The sequence below is a fragment of the Pongo abelii genome, chromosome 9, assembly GCF_028885655.2.
Source record: "Pongo abelii isolate AG06213 chromosome 9, NHGRI_mPonAbe1-v2.0_pri, whole genome shotgun sequence".
NCBI classification, from domain to species: Eukaryota; Metazoa; Chordata; class Mammalia; order Primates; family Hominidae; genus Pongo; species Pongo abelii.
In genome coordinates this window covers 136,719,980-136,735,000 of record NC_071994.2, presented here as the reverse complement: position 1 = coordinate 136,735,000, position 15,021 = coordinate 136,719,980, and the positions used below count along the sequence as shown (strand labels likewise).

At 36.5% G+C, this 15,021-nt stretch overlaps 1 protein-coding gene across 1 annotated transcript in view; it reads left to right on the top strand.

The window, feature by feature from the left end:
- OPCML (opioid binding protein/cell adhesion molecule like) overlaps window positions 1-15,021 on the top strand; it is a 1,125,121-nt gene that overhangs the window by 75,168 nt on the left and 1,034,932 nt on the right.

Here is a 15,021-nt window from a genome sequence, read left to right as displayed (position 1 = left end):
TTGCACTATGCACATGACTACTTAAAATCTTCGGTAGGGTTTGATTTTTCTAACTGAGAACATTCATTAGAGGCAAAAAGAACCCCCAAACTGCCTCTAGTATGTAACTCAGAAGTAGAATATGTGGGAATCATAAAATTAAAAATGGAGCTTATAAAAACTAGTTAACCTCTGCAAAGAAGGCTAGGTTTAAATAAAGAATAAAAGAATTAACACTATTTTTGGTGTTTTCTGTTCTAAGAAGACTAATTGCATGTCCAGCGTAGTCTGGTAGCAATTTGAGACATTATGTTTTAAGATCTGCATTGTTTTAAATCTATGAAAAATCAGTAGTTAACTTTCCTCAACTCTTTGTGGGAGAAGAGTGATTTTCAGGTTGGTGAAGGATGCAAGACAATGAACTTGGAGCTTCGATTAATGAGCTTTGGGTTTAGGGTTGTGTAAGCTAAGCCATAGAAAAACATATTGTTAGTTAGTGGTATAAACTTCCAAAGGTGAAAATCAATAATCTAGATGGGGAAAAAAAGGTGAATCCCACATACCTGTTTTCCCTCTCTCTCTAAATAAGTGATGAGAAAAACTGGGACTCTTAAAGGCCAGTCTTTCTTTTTATCCAACTCCGGACCACTCTGTCTCTTTTTTATAGTATCAAGAAAGGAAATGTTGATAAGTGATACATCTTTTCCATCATGATGCATTTTTCTCATCCCAGTAAAGATAAATGAATGTTTGACCTTATTCTTAAAGTCCTCCAAAGACATCGTGATATAGCTTCCCTCAAAAACTCTTTTATGACATTTATAGTCAGAATACTAATAATTTGCTTTTTTCCCCTTTCTAGACTCTGTGTTTCTTTTATTCTATTCTCTGGAATTAAATTAATAATGGTTGATCAGCATCTTATTGAAGACAAATTGCATAGATTATAAAATACTTGAATTCCACCCCAGTCTTCTATTCTTCCAGCTAAATAGTTCCAAAACTCTTCACCCTTTTACAGCTCAGAATCAATGCTCAATAAATATTGATCCTATTTTCCAATATTCTAAGCACTTCTGACAGGGGAGAAAAACTATAGATCATGCCTGTGTTTAACTATATTTATTTTGTTGTTAATCTATGGCTTTGAACCCCTTCAGGGCAGAAATAAGTCTCACAAACAGCAGCAAAGAATAGTAACAGACTGGTCTTTAATATCCTCCTATTGCTGGACCTATCATCTGGTTAACACTACATTTTTAGTAATTCAGATCTGAGACATAGTATCAACCAATAGGTTTATATGAATTTTTAGAACTCAGATTTCAGAACTCTCAGACAATTCAGTTCAAAACAAAAAAGAAACTTGATTTCCACAGAACTATCATGACCCTAGAAACAAATGAGACTTAATTTGGTCCTTCTGGTATGAATTCCTGCAATTCTAAGGAGAATCGCCGACTATCAGGATTCCTGTTTTGGGAATGCAGTTGGATTAGATGGCCTCTAACGTTCCTTCCAAACCGAAGATTAGGTTCTTCTGTGAAACTACAGCAGACAGAAATTCTATTTTTCCCACCAGATTTCTGTGGGGATGCATTTCCTTTTATCTACCTTCAAATATCTCACTAATATCGTAACTTTAGACATCCATGTGTTGGTGTTCACATGTAGGCTCTGTCCACAAACATTCATATTTATTTTGCTGTTCTTTCTTCTCCATCTGTAAGATACATCCCCATGTTATTTGTGGACATATAAGACCCTTATCTGTGGCAAAGCTCGTGCCATATGAGGATAGAGTCATCTGGAAAACATTTTGAGGATTCAAGGTTGGTGAGTGGAACCCTGGACTAAAGTAAGAAGTTGTGGCTGAGCTGTGTTTAGGAAACTGGTGCACTGAGCACCAGCCCACAGATTTCCCAAGGGTAGCCAGGGCTGACAGCTCAGCACAGTGAAATTAAAAACAGTGAAATTTTAAAACACACATCAATTTTAATGAAATCTATATGTTTGGCTTGTCTTCATTTTTGGCATTTGTCAGAGGAGAAATAAGATATCCTTGTAGGAAAATTAAATAAATAAATTATACCCTATGAAAAAGAAAAGCAAAACAATAAATTACAAATGCTTTTATTTCTTCCGTCAGAGTTTAACATTCTAGCATCTGATCAAAAGTTTGAAAGTCCCTTTTCTATGATTATAGTACATTAGATAAATGGATTTTTAAAATGCACATATTTATTTAGAACAGAACCTCATTCTGATTAAGTTTTCAATTCAGTTACCACCTACTTTATTTTTGATAGGCTTCATAGGAGAAGCTTTATTTTATTTAATTTATTTTTGATGCTTCAAACATTGCTGAAATCTGGTATAATATGAATTGTTTTGATTTCCAAATGCAATTCTGCTAATTCTAGACAGGGAGAAAGTGATATTTCTGTTTACTTTCAACTAGAGCATCCAGTCCAATGTGTCTCTAAGCCTTTGTATGTGGCACAATAAAAAGTTTTGGGTAAGTAAACAGGGATCTGGAGCTGAAACTATGTTTCATTAATCCATAGAGTAGTTGCTGAAGATAGTATACATTTGGTTAAGATTTCCTGGCTACTTTTAGTTGAGGTTTTTGTCATGAATAGCAGACCTATATGTTAGTCTTAACTTTTATACAAACTAATTTTGGGATGCTAAGCAAATTTCACCTAGATTTTTAGCAAAAGCCTTGGAGCTGATTTATATCCAACCTCACATTTGACAGAAGAACACATCAAGGTCCACTGTGGTTAAATGTCTCACTCAATGTCATGTAGAGATGTTTGTAGTAGAATTAAGATTTGTCTTTGTCTTTTTAATTTACTTTTATTTGAATTAAATAAAATATGAGATAAAGGTCTCACTATGTTGCCCAGGCTGGTCTTGAACTCCTGGGCTCAAGCAATCCTCCTACTTCAGCCCCCGAAATGCTGGAACTACAAGTGTGAGCCACAGCACCTGGCCTGTTTTTGTTTGTCTAAATGTGTAATACTCTCTCCACTTTACCAGACTATCTGCTGTCATACTATATAAACTAAATGAGCTCCAAGATAATAGCACTGAAGTAACAAACTTTACATGACATTTTTAATTAAGAAAAAAATAGATGCAGAACTATTTTAAAAGATATAATATGAATTGTTAAAATGCTACCATTGTTTGTGCATTTTAATAGATTTTAAAGTTTCTCTGTTGAGATTTTCTGGTTATTCATGTATTTCCCTTTCTATTCTTGAGCATAGTTATAGTAACTACTATTAAAATACTTGTCTACTGATTCCATCATCTGAGTTGTCTTGGGGTTGGTCTTCATTGATTACCTTTTCTCTTGATTATGGGTCACATTTTCCTGTTTCTTGGTAGTCTAGTAATTTTGATTATATTCTGGACATTGGTAACAAAACTTTGGATTCTGTTATGTTCTTCTGAATGTATTGATTTTTGTTCTTTAGTTTTAGCAGACAGTTAATGTGGCAATAATCAAAGTCCAACCTCTGTGTTCTCTGTGGTGGGCAGCAGTAGAAATCATTGTTGAGTCCTTTTAGCCTTAGCTGGTTTGCTTGTAGTCTTCCCTGCAGAGGAAGCATTCAGAGATCAGCCAGATATTTAAACTGATTTTTTTTTTTTTTTGGATGGAGTTTTGCTCTTGTCACCCAGGCTGGGCTGCAATGGCGTGGTCTCAGGTCACTGCAACCTCTACCTCCCAGGTTCAAGCAATTCTCCTGCCTCAGCCTCCCAAGTAGCTGAGATTACAGGCACCTGCCACCACACCCAGCTAATTTTTGTATTTTTAGTAGAGACAGGGTTTCACCACTTTGGCCAGGCTGGTGTCAAACTCCTGACCTCAGGTGATCTGCCCCCCTCGGCCTCCCAAAGCGCTGGATGAGCCACCACGCCCGGCCTAAACCAATTTTTAAATGCATAATTTAGGGCTTTCCCTTTGTGGATATCTTTTGTCTGGCACCTCTTTCCTCATTTTATAGCTGCCGTGGTCACTTCAAACTCTGTCCTTTGTTTCCACAAGCCAGTGGGACTGCAGGAAATCTACTGAGTTTTAGTAATTCCACTTCATGCTCACTGGGGCTGCCTTCAGGCAAAAGTCCATGAAATATTGAAAACTTACCCAGCATCATCTCATTTCCTTCTTCTAAATGTAAAATTTCCTCAGCATTTCCCTGCTTTTGTTTGTTTGCAGTACCTTCAGGTAGTGGTTTTTCTCTCCTTTAATTTTGTTGTGTGTATCCAGATTTTATATTTATTATCTCTGCAAAGATTGATCCGTTAGAAGCTACTCCTTCATTGCCAAAACAGAAAGCAGATTTTTAAAAATGGATTTCTCTCAGGAGGAAATTTTTACAACTATTTTTGAGTTCTAGTCTCCCTTTTCCCCCATTAGAGACATAAAATAAACACTCAATATAAAAATGGGAGAAAATGTTATATAACATATGTTTTGATTACATAGATTGCATATACATATATATGGTATGTTTAATGCATATACTTTTATATATACATTAAGTATATGCATTAAGTATATAAGTATATTTTCAGAATATACACTGTCTATTCCATACTTCATTTTGTGATGAGTGCTGGCATACCAGACCTTTGATCTGAATGTTTTTTGCCACTGTCTGTGGAACCTCACAATATCACGTTGAGCTATCCAGGACAATAACTGTCACTCCAATATGACCACCACCTCTTTTCTTTGCCTATACTGTCTTCACTTCTCCTTAATGTTGTGTTCTCTGTTTCCTTTTCCTTGTGGAAGTCACAGGACACAGAAGAATTGTGACCCACCCAAGCTAGTCTTCACAGTTAGCAGAGCATCTCTTTCTCTCTCTCACTCGCTCGCTTTTTTTTTTTTTAATAATTCCCATTTTGTTTTTCTATTTATTTTAGACAGTCCCATTTTTCTCAGAGATGTGTTGCTATTCTCACTGAGTATTCCAAGATTTTTCCTGCCCAGTCTCCATATTATATCCCAGAATTAAATTGGAAAGGTTGATTATAGCTTTTTTGCCCAGTGAGTCAATGTCAAAGTGAGAAATCTTAAAAAAAAAAAAATGGATTTGTACCAATGTGTCATTGATTGCTGGCAGGAAGATCAACAAGCTTTTCAGTCACTCTAGCCTCTGGTTGAGGTATTTGGAGAATACTTGAGAATAACTACTCTGATAACAGTCAGGATGATTTTGACTATACCTAAAAGTAAACCTAAATTAAAGAACTTAATCAATAGATGTTTATTATCTCTCATCACTTTACATCCGGAGTAAGGAAACGACAAAGTTGGTTAATTCACTATCACAGTGATGTGAACACTTTGTATGAGCTTCTCAGCAATTCTTCTGGCTTTTGTTCTTATGGTCACAAGGTAACTGCATCAACTCTTAGCATAAGATAACCCCCAGAGGCAGGAAAGTATAAGAGATGTGCCTGTGCTTATTTTTCATCAAATAAGAAGACATTTTCCCCGGATTTCCACATAAACAGCTTTTATAGCCTCACTGGCTAGAAGTGGGTCCCGTGCTTTCTACAAAACAATTCATGACAAAGAAGAATGGGATTACCATGATTGACCTAAACCAGGTGTTGAATAGTGGTTGAATTGTGGCCCCCCCACAAAATGCATGTTTACCTGGAGCCTCAGAATGTGAGACATTATTTAGAAATAGCGACTCTGCAAATGTAATTAGTTAAGGATCTTGATATAAAATCATCTAGGATTTACAGTGAACCCCATTTCCAATGACAAGTGTTCTCATAGGATGAGGGGAGGACACAGAGAGGAAGTCATGTGAAGATGAAGATACAGACTGGAGTGATGCCGCTACAAGCGAAGGAATGTCAGGAGCCACCAGAACCTGAGGGAGGCAAAGAACAATTCTCTGGAGCCTTCAGAACCTTGATTTCAGACTTCTGGAGACGAGAAATGTAAGGGAACAAATGTTTGTCCTATTAAGCCTCCTAATCTGTGGTGATTTGTCACAGCAACCCTAGGAAACTACACTATACCAGAGTTTGGCAAACTAAGGCCCACCAGTCAAAGCCTGCTGTTACCTCTTCATATAAATCCAGTTTTATTAAAACACAGTCACACTCATTCACTTACACATTGCCTTTAGCTGCTTTCCAAGACAATGGTAAAGCTGAGTAGTTGTTAAGAGACATAATGTCCAGCAAAACTTAAAATACTTACTCTCTGTCCTTTTGCAGATAAAAGCTTGTTGATCTTTGGTCCAGAGTAATAGTGGTTCAGCTCCTAGTGCTACAGAGAGGTATATCTTCTATGATCATGTCATTTCTCAACACCTGAACAAAGGGAAATTCTTTTAGCGAAGAGGGCAGGGACATTTTTTACAGATAGGAAGCCAAAATAATCATGAACATGTGAAGACTAAACATGGATTGTGCATAATAATAAACTAATACTTGTTAATTATCCACACTTGTAGTTTTAATTTAGAAAATTCACCATATTTATAGGCTCCCAGGTGGCTTTTGTTATTATGTGTTATTATTTGTCTGTATGTGTTAATAGATTACAAATTTGGCAGTAGAGATAAACCACAATTTTCATTGTGATCATGTTGATCTTGTGAATTGTGTATACAAAATATATGTTACAAACTTTCCTTTCTGTATTCCTGGATCTCTAGATGATGATATCCAAGACTTGGGTTTAAAAATGCTAGACATTTCTGGACCGGGTGAGGTGGCTTGTGCCTGTAATCCCAGCACTTTGGGACGCTGAGGCGGGCGATCATCTGAGGTCTGGAGTTCAAGACCAGCCTGGCCAACATGGTGAAACCCCATCTCTACTAAAAATACAATAATTAGCTGGGCGTGGTGGCGGGTGCTTGTAATCCCAGCTACTCAGGAGGCTGAGGCAGGAGAATCGCCTGAACCCGGGAGGTGGAGGTTGCAGTGAGTCGAGATCGTGCCTTTGGACTCCAGCCTGGGTGACAGAGTGAGACTCAGTCTCAAAAACAAAAAAAAACAAAAAACAAAAGACGCTAGACATTTCTATAGGAAAAAATAAAGGGTGGTACCAGGACAAAGTTAGACATGTAGCTCATGGAATAGAATTGAATGTTCAGGGAAAAAATGCCCAACATGTTATTTATGGTCAATTGAATTTTGACAAAGGTGCCAAGGCAATTTAATGGGTAAAGGATAATCTTTTCAACAAATGATAATGGGACAACTGAATATCCACATGCAAAATAATTAATTTTGACCACTGTCTTATATTATACACAAAAAACATTAGAAATAGATTGTAGATTTAAATGTAAGTTAAAACTATAAAACTTCTAGAATACAGCATAAAAAAATCTTTGTGATCTTGAGTTATGCAAAGAGTTCTTCAAAATGATACCAAAAGCATGATTCACAAAGGAAAAAATAATACATTGGACTTTTTCAAAATTTAGAGCTTTCAGGCTTCTAAAGACACTGTTAAGAAAATGAAAAGATAGCCACAGGCTGAGAGCCAATATTTAAAACTTACATAGCTAATAAAACACTTATACATAGAATATATAAAAATACTTATAACTCAACAATAAGACAAAGAACTCAAAAATAAGCAAATGATTTCCATTCTACCAAAAAATACTTGCATTGTATGTTAATCACCATACTGTTCACAATAACAAAGACATGAAGTCAACCTAAGAGGTCCTCAATGATGGATTGGATAAATAAAATGTGGTATATATACTCCATGGAATACTATGCAGCTATGAAAAAGAATGAAATAATGTTCTTTGCAGCAACATGGATGCAGCTGGAGGCCATTAACCTAAGTGAATCAGTGCAGGAACAGAAAGCTAAATACTGCATGTTCTCACTTATAAGTGGAAGCTAAACATTAGGTACTCATGGACATAAAAATGGCAACATTAGACAATGGGAAGTCATGGGGGGAGAAGGGAGAGAAGGAGGCCAGGGCTGAAAATGAACTACTGGATACTGTGATCAGTACCTGGGTGATGGATCATTCATACCTCAAACCTCAGCATCATGCAATATACCAGGCGACAAGCCTGTGCATGTACTGCTTGAATCTAAAATAAAAGTTAAATTTATTAAAAACAGAAGACCAAGGGATTTAAATCAGTATCTCTTCAAAGAACATATTTGAATGGCTAAGAAGCACATGTAAAGATGCTTAACATTATTACTTATTAGGGAAATGCAGATTAAAACCACAATGAGATGCCTTTTCAATTAAAAAAAAAAACAGACAGACAATAACAAGAGTTGACAAAGATATGGGGAGCCTGGAACTCTCATACATTGCTAGTGAGAATGCAAAATGGTATGGATAGTTTAAAAATGAATTTGGCAGTTTAATAAATACTTTAATAAAAACATAAACTTAATATATGGCACAGAAATTCTACTCGTAGGTATCTGAGAGAAATGAAAAGATATGTCTGTAAAGAGACTTGTATGCAAAAGTTCATAGCAAAATTACTCATACAAAATAATTGGAAACAGTGCAAATGTTCATCATCTGGTGACTGAATAAAGAAAATGTAGTAATCTATGCAATGTACTATTCAACAGTAGAAAGAAGCTGCTGAAACATGCTTAAGCATGAATGAACCTTGAAAAACTTATGGTGTATAAAAAAGCCAGACACAAATGACAAAATGTTGTGTGATTCTATTTTTATGAAATGTCCAGAAAAGGCAAATCTATAGAGAAAAAGTAGCTTATGGTTGCCTGGGACTGCAGGATGAAAATGGAGAGTAACAACAAATAAGAAGGAGGAATCATTTTTAGATGTTGGAAAGGGTTCTAAAACTGGATCGTGGTGGCAGTTGCATAATTCTATAAATTTACTAAAGATCATTAGTAGCTGGGTGTGGTGGTGCCTATAGTCCCAGCCACTCGGGAGGCCTAGGTGGGAGGATCCCTTGAGCCCAGGAGTTGGAAATTGCAGTGAGCTATGACTACACCACCACACTACAGCCCAGGCAGCAGAGCAAGACCCTGACTCTAAAAAGAATAAAATAAAATAAACTAGTTAGATTACAGTGGGTGGGTTTATGATATGTAAGTTTCACCTCAACATGATTATTCAAAAATATATAGTAAGGGAATTTTTTAAAACTCTGCTAATATCTAACTTTTGTCCAACAGAAAACACGGACGTAAACTACAAAGGATATCACCTGTATCTATTGCTATTTCAACTACAAAACTGATTACAAAAAGGCTAAAGGGACATTGGGAGTTCTGTTCTTGTCAGAGAGATGCTTAAATCTCATAACCACTGTGTAGTTCAGAGTGAAATGTCTGAGCTTCCTGGCCTCCTACAGACCAAGTAAGCAGAATAAAAAGATGAGAATCTTATTAGCAGAATGAGCAGAACATACTTTTAAAGTTTTGCTCTATTTCTTTAATCTTTATACTATCCCAGGGAGGTAGGCGGAACAGATATTTTTGACCCCCTTTTAGATCATAAAATCACAGACACATTGCTAAGAGACAGTCACATCTGACTTTTTAAACGGTCTTGGCAGCCCCCCTCACTTCTCTCCTCAGCCCCATCTTCTCATCCTCCCGATCAACTTTATATCTTCCACCAACATTGAGTTTAAATCCCTGCTTGTTTCTCACTTTTCCTTTTCTCGTCAGAGGAATAGTAAGGCTATAATCCTTGAGCCAATCTTTGCTTAAAATCTACTCTGGAGTGCATAGAAAGCCAGTTCAAGGACAACTTTCTTAGCCAAGGGGGAAATTACATTTTCTGCAATTTATTTTATTATTTTGTGAGTTTCTCTCCTTTTCCCAAGTTGGATCCAACTGAAGTTAAATTTTACCACATTCTCCAGATGATAAGTGGTGATGGAACTTAGTTGCAAGGTGTAGAACCAGCAACAACAGCAGCAGCATTTGCTAACTGTTGGGTAAATGCTAGACAGTCCAGGAAACACGTTGCCTGGATGATCTCCTTTACTCCCCACTCCAGTCTATGAGGCAGGTGCCATTATTACCTCTACTTACAGATGAGAAAATTGGTCTGGGATTACGTTTAGCCAAAAAGTGGCAGAGAGCAGGTCTGCCTGAGTTTCAGCTTATGGCATGGCATAAGCTCATGTCAACAGCCCCTTTACACAAAATTGACTTCTTGTCATTTAACCCAAACCCGTGTGGAGAGAGGAAATTGGTCTGTGGTCTCTTGGTGACCTTTCACACCTGAAATTGTGTAGATGGGGTATGGTGGTCTCCAGCCACCATCCAGGATCACCATGGACACAGCTGCATGCAAAAAAAAAAAAAATCTCAAAGTTAGAAAAAAGAAAAAGGAAAACGACATGGTTTTTCAATATCGTGATGAAATGTTATTAGGCAATTTGAAGTTAATCTATTTCTCTAGGGATGCAATTGTTTGACTTAGTATTTATTATTGATTAGGATATTTTGTTACCCTGTAAGTATAAATGTCAACTTTTATATGACTAATATCAACATAAATTTTTCTTGTCCAAAGCAAGAAAAGATAACCCTAGAAATTAGTTTTTTGTTCTGTAGGTCATTAACCAGGTTTATATTTGATTTAGCAATCTTCTAACATTTTTTCAGACCTATATATATAATTAACTCAGTCTCTAAACTCATCTTTGAACTAGCTTTACTCTTTTTTGGTTCTTTCATTAATAAGTTAAATAAATCTTTGACATGTGCTCACTTAATATTTGTATAAGAGACATGTTTAACATTTTGAAAATTGTACTCTGATAGCTTTAAGCTTATTGAGAGTAAGAAACTAACTCTTTTTTTCTGTGTCACCAAATGACTACTACCTTGTTTCTCTCTCTAAGACCATTAAGCAGTTCATTCTCTATGTCCTCGTCTGCTTAAACATGCTTAGAGCTAGCAGGAAGAAGGCTGCAGCCTGCTTTTCTGCTCCTCGCTGCTGCTTCTACTTGAGACATGGAGAAGCATTTAGAAAAGGCTGTGTCTCCCCTGTTCTCAGAGGTTTCCAGTGCAAATAGAGGGGAAAGCCAGTATCTCGGTGCTATAATCCTTCTGATCTTCCGAGCCTCAGGCATGTTGCTCAATAACAGCATATTAATAAGACACCCAAGGCTCCCTTTCTATTTAGTTTTTTTGTGTGTTTGGAGACAGAGAGTCTATGTTGCCCAGATTGGTCTTGAACTCCTGGCCTCAAGTGACTCTCCCACCTTTGCCTCCCAAAGTCCTGGGATTACAGGTGTGAGCCAAGGTATCCAGTCCCCAAAGCCCTGTTTCTAAACACAGGGTATGTGCTGTGGATGTCAACACTGATGTTTTTACAGGTAGCTCAATAGCTAAGACAGAGGCTCAGCCACCTTGAATTCTTCCTTCTGACAAAAGAAACGCTGCACACATAATGCTTAACATACTTCAGAGCTAAATGATCCCGTTTCAAAATATTGGGGCCTGGAGGAAATAATAGGTGTTAACTGTAGCAATGAAGGGGTGAAGTAACCTGGTTACTAATGTACAATGGGGCCTATTATTTTCAGCCAGGACGAAGTGTTGTGAGTCCGATTAACTGTAATGAGCAATGCTGTGCGTGTTTCAACAAGGAAAAGAGAATAGGAGCCTAGAGTTATTTCTGCCAAAGCTATCTCTGCATCTGTTGGTGGAATCACTTCAGGATCAGCCTTGTGTTAAGGATGCAGCTTGATGTTGGTAAAATGAGAAGGAATCTGAAAGCTCCAGGCTGAATCGCCAGCAGATCTCAGTGAAATGACTTGGCATGATATATAAAAACACCCAGTGTGGAACCTAGCACTTTCCTAAAACAGAAAGGTGCTGTGAAGCTTTCATGTAAAAGATTGGTTGGGGCTCTTTCAAGCACCCTGAATCTTTAGAGTGGTTGATCACATTTATTTCCCATATGGGTATCCCTGTCATGACCCTGAATTGCTGTGATGGTATGCAACTATTGCAATAATGTGCTGTCTAATGTTCTTGTTTAAATTGTCTGCGTTTTCTGTGGGTTCAGTTTTCATTTCATCACTTTTATTTTTTATCTTTCTTTTATTATTATTGTTTTCATTTCACAAATATTACATGAGTATCTTCTTGAAAAAGATTCAAAGAATAGCTATTGCTATTAAATATCATGTTTAAGTCCATATTTTCCCATTCTCTGCTTTCCAACCAAACACACTTCTATTCCTCTGTCAAGCAAGAACCATTGATAATAATGAAAACAGCTTGCTGTATGTCTTCCTAGTCTCTTCTAAACGATTACACATAAACTCATAAGCTTTTTTCTTCTTTTCTTCTTACGTTCTTCCCTCAAAAAAGACACACACACATACACACACACACACACACACACACACAGGTTTAAATATGTTTGCTTTTCCAATAGTTTTTCAGGGAACAGTAGGTCACTATGTTTTGCAGCTGTTCCATATCAGTTCATATTAGTTTAATAAGAATGGACCTACTTCCTTTTTATTAAAGATTGAATGCTGTTTCATTGCACGGATTTTCCCCAAATTGTTTCACTAGAAGCCTATTTACTGACATGTATGTTGATTCTGAGATTCCACTCTTGCAAATAATGGTGACATAAGCATTCTTTTGTAAATATCTTTTGCATGTGTTAACTATTTCTTAATGGTTATTTTCCTGGAAGTGGAATTCTTGGGTCAAGTAGTATGCTTTAAACTGTTTCTAAAGAGTCCACCATATTGCACTTTTAGACTATCAATTTAAAATGCCACCAAGAATATTTGAGAATAAGAAGTTTTTCTCACCCTTACTAACACTGAATATTATTGACCCTTTTAAAGGACTTGTGCCAATTTGATGACTGAAAAAACAAAAACAATGAAAGCATGGCAGGGTAGTGAACTGGTTTAGGACCCAGTCAAATTCAGTTTAAACCCAAGCTCTACTGCAACTAGCTGAGTATCTGTGAGCAAGTTATTTTGGTTCTCCAGGCAATCTCTCCTTTCTTTGCAGTGGGAAAATTACTCACTATAAGGCTTGGTTGTAAGCCTTCAAAATTAGCACAAGTAAACCCTAAAACAGTGGCTGGCCAGTAGCAAACACTCAATACACATTAGGTATTATTATTATTAGCATTTTATTAATTTTAATAGAGCTACATACATTTTATGTATTTATTGACCACCTGAAATTTGTATTTGAATTACCTTGTAACATAATTTGTGTTCTGTTGAGTTCTTTAACAATTAAAAAAAAATTTGGAAGTTCTTTATACACATATATATGATATAGAACTTTTGTCTTATTTGTATGTTGAAAATATCTTTCAAAGATACTTGCGTGTTTTTTAATGTTGCATATACATTTTTAAGTTATGGAAGTTTAAAATTCTTCTTTCATCAAATCTGTCCACTTTTTCCGCTATGATTTATTCTTTCAAAGTCTACTTAGGAAACTTCCCCAAACAAGACTTTTAAAACAAACAAACAAAAACACAACAATAATCATAAAGAGTTGTTTATTTATTATTAAATATTTAACTCTCGAATCCTTTTGAAATTATAAAATGTATGGTTTGCATGTAGTATGAGATAGAAGATCTATGTAGTTTAGTTTTCTATGAAACAGTCATATAAATAGTATAGCCTGTCTATATTTACTTGAAATTACATCCTATACCTTAACAAAAATAAATGCCCATGAATTCATGGATCTGTTTCTTAATTTTCAAATTCTGTCCCGTGTATTTCCTTTTTGTATCAATAGTCCAATTGTTTTTATTACAATAGGTTTTTTTTTCATGTGATAGTAAATTGATAGAGCAATTACCTACCATTTTTTTCTTTTTCAAAATTTTCATGTCATTCTTGGGCTTTTTTCCTTCTCCAAATGCACTTGACTGTGTGTGTGTAACAGAAAGAGAGGCATAGACCTGGATTTATTTTTAATTACAAATTCTAGTTTATGATTTGTGCTAACATATAAGATAATAATTGATTTTTATATATGAGGATGTGTCTGTTACCTTACAGAGCTTTCTTATTTTAATGGTGTCTTATTCTAATAATTTATCTGTAAAACCCTCAAATTCTTTTAGATGTAAGCAATCATACTGCAGAAAATTATGACAATTTTCTGTTTCTTTGTGATATTTATATTATTTACATATTTACTTTGACATTTTTATTGGCTAAGCCTGTAGTGTAATGCGGAAAGTGGTCTTTTGTTTTTCTTGCTCCAAGCTCTAATAGAAATCATATATATATATATATATATATGTATATACACATACACACACACACAGACACACACACACATATATATAATTGCTGTAGGTTTCTGTGTTTTTTTTTTTTTTTTCCCCCTGAGAGGGAGTCTCGTTCTTGTTGCCAGGCTGGAGTGCAATGGTGCGGTCTTGGCTCATTGCAACCTCTGCCTCTCGGGTTCAAGATATTCTCCTGCCTCAGCTTCCCAATTAGCTGGGATTACAGGCACCTGCCACCATGCCCAGCTAATTTTTGCATTTTTAGTAGAGACGGGGTTTCACCATGTTGGTCAGGCTTGTCTTGAACTCCTGACCTCAGTTGATCCGCCCACCTCGGCCTCCCAAAGTGCTGGGATTACAGGCATGAGCCACCATACCCAGCCAAACATTGATAATAATCATTTCTTTTTATTTATTTTTTGAGATGGAGTTTTGCTCTTGTTGCCCAGGCTGGAGTGCAATGGCGCAATCTCGGCTCACCTCAACCTATGCCTCCTGGGTTCAAGCAATTCTCTTGCCTCAGCCTCCCAAGTAGCTGGGATTACAGGCATGCACCACCATGCCTGGCTAATTTTTGTATTTTTAGTAGAGATGGGGTTTCGCCATGTTAGTCAGGCTGGTCTTGAACTCCTGACCTCAGGTAATCCACCTGCCTTGGCCTGCCAAAGTGCTGGGATTACAGGTGTGAGCCACCATGCCTGGCCTGGTTTCTTCTTAAAGCTTTTATAAAATTAAAGACTTTCCACCTATTTCTAGCT